Raw genomic sequence first — 2,813 nt, forward strand, 5'->3', positions numbered from 1 at the left:
GAGTATGAGCAGTGGTCGTACCCATCTGCTTTGCAAGGAATATGGTAGAAATTACCTAGGTGTGTGTAGAACAAGTAGCGATGTATGTTTTGGATATGGTAAGTCAGGCCATAGTATGCGGAAGTATAGATTAATGGCTCAGAAGGTAAAATATTTGCACCAATAGGGTCAGTATAATCGTCCTTCAGCTCAATCCAGTTGCCTGAATTAGTAGGGTGCCACTTCTAGTTCCACCAGTAGGCAACACCCAAATAGGCTCTAGGCACTTCAGTCCAGATGAGATCAGGAAAATTCTCCTGATGCAGTTACTGGTATGTTACAGATCTTCCATTTACATATTTCGTCTTAGTAGATTCAGGAGCTTCTCTATTTTTTGTAGCTCCTTACATAGCAGTCGATTTCAAAATCAGACAAGAAACCTTAACAGAACCTTTCTCAGTCTCTGCCCTAGTGAGTCAGTCTATCATAGCCATCGAGTATACAGGAACTGTTCGGTTATGATATTTTAAAAAGTTAGGCCTTCAGATTTAGTAGTAATGTCAGCGTATGTAGAAAAGCAGTGGGAGAGGTTGATTCCTAACCCGTCCGTACCTCAGTGTAGAGTTTTGTACTCCAGTTATCATGATGTCTAATGATGCCTTACATGTCGGTTTTATGATCATAGCTTATATTCGTGCACATTAACAAAAATCATGTACGCTTACAGTTCCTAGTATAAGGAGTTCCAGTTCACTCAGTATTACAAATCATGTTCCAAGAATACAAAAACTCCAAAATCAGGTCATTCAGCTCATGACTTTTGCACTCACGCCTTACAGTATGTTCATTCTTAGTTACAGTCTCCATTATAGTCTCAATTATTGTGTCAGTCACAATCCCAGTCCAGTAATTAGATTAGTAACTCAGTTCAATTTTAGGTTTGCTTGACCATAGCGTACAATTATTAGTTATTCAATTATTAGTATTTTAATACCTCAGTTTAAAGAATATTTCAAAATCATGTTATACATTTGGTCTTGCATTCTCAAATAATACAGTTTTCATGAATTCATGCAAAGTTATCTTATGTTACTCAGTCAGTCCTTGCCTCATAGGCATGATACTCTGTAGTTTTAGATCTAGTTATTCAGACTAAGTATAGTTTAGTCTTACATGACCAGTATTCAGCTATCAGTCATTCATTTAATCAGAAAAGTTAGTATGTTTGTGCATTCGTGCTCAACGCCCATGTGAATATTTTTAGTAGTCTCAGGTGATGTGTTGTACTAAGGTTAAGAGTATAGTTGAGAGAGTATTTAAGGGATATGTCTAAGCTTGAAAATTATAGTTGCAGTGCATAAGGCTTAGTCACTCCATCTTATATGATGTTTCATAGGCCTCGACTCATATTATAAAATTTTAGCCAGGAGTGATTTTCTTATTTAACAATTTTAGTCAGCCCATGTCAAGATTTCTTGCTCCATAAATCCACTAGAACTCTATAGAAAGAGTGTCAAAGAAAGGCTCCAGTCAAATATAAGTTTTCAGCATAAGTTAATCCACAAAGCCGGTAATTCAGTTTATTAGTTAAGCAGACAATGTTCGTGTGGTTTGGTTTTCTATATTTCTATTTAGTCGCACTATCTAAAGTCTCATGAATGTAAATATTCCAAGGTAGAACAACCATATGGTTGTGAGTACAGCTCAGTTTAGGTGTCATGCCTTAGTTTTAGATCCCCGATATGCAGTCACGATTCAGTTTATAGGTGCCCTATGCATCATCTCAATTTTTCCTCAGTATCTCGGCCAAGTCAGCATTCTTCAGGGGATATAATGTCCCAAGGGAGAGATTCACTATAATCCCCAGAGTTTTCATGACCTAAACCTTCTATCTTCCCTTCACATAACAAATCTAGTTTGGAATAGTGGGTACTTATAAGTGGACCCTCAAGTTTTAATCTTAGTCGTAAGCCATGTATTCAGGGGCTCAATTCAGTTCATGATATTCAGTTCATGTATCATGTTTTAGGCTCAATTATGTCCTCATGCTCCCGTTCATACATGTTTAGTAAATGATCTCAGGTTCATCAGTATTCTCAGCTTAAGGTAGCGGTCTTTGTTATATTGGCTTAGTTCTATGTTCATTTACATTTATAAACTTGGTATCAATTAATTTTTCATACTCAATCATGCATTCACAAATTAGTTCAGTCATGTACTCATGAATCAGATATGCATGTCCAGTACATAAGCCCAGCTTATTAGTAATTCCAATTATGTATTCATGAATCATGTTCATCTATATACCCATGCATCAGATATGTATGTTCAGTATGATAATTCAGTATATCAATTATTTTAGTTATGAAATCATGCTTCAGTTGTGCATGTTTAGTATCTAAGTCCAGTCTATAAGTATTCTCAGTTTAATCAGTCTTATTCAAGGACGAATGTTCCCAAGGGGGAGATATTATAAGACCTCGCAAAATCCTAAGCTCAACTTAGTCTTTTAAGCTTGATAAGAGGTCCCAGACTTAGAAAATTCTAGCTAAGTATTCAGACTTAGTGCTATTTTGCCCTTCATAAGTTGACAACTCTAGTTCACGATCTCTATGATCTTAAAATGTCAATGTTTAGGTTAATTCATCATCAGGAATGTCTGTAGGTGATCCCGAATGAGTTTCAAATTTTTTGGACCTCATTTGAACCATCTTTGAGAATCCAAAATAGTGTATCAATGCGATCTCAGCGCGGCGCGACTGCTATCGTATCAATCAATATTTTTCTTGTCTTCCAGTGGCAATTTCCAGTGAACCGGTGCAGACTCGATGCAG

This window comes from Capsicum annuum, unplaced genomic scaffold, assembly GCF_002878395.1.
Source record: "Capsicum annuum cultivar UCD-10X-F1 unplaced genomic scaffold, UCD10Xv1.1 ctg79435, whole genome shotgun sequence".
NCBI classification, from domain to species: domain Eukaryota; kingdom Viridiplantae; phylum Streptophyta; class Magnoliopsida; order Solanales; family Solanaceae; genus Capsicum; species Capsicum annuum.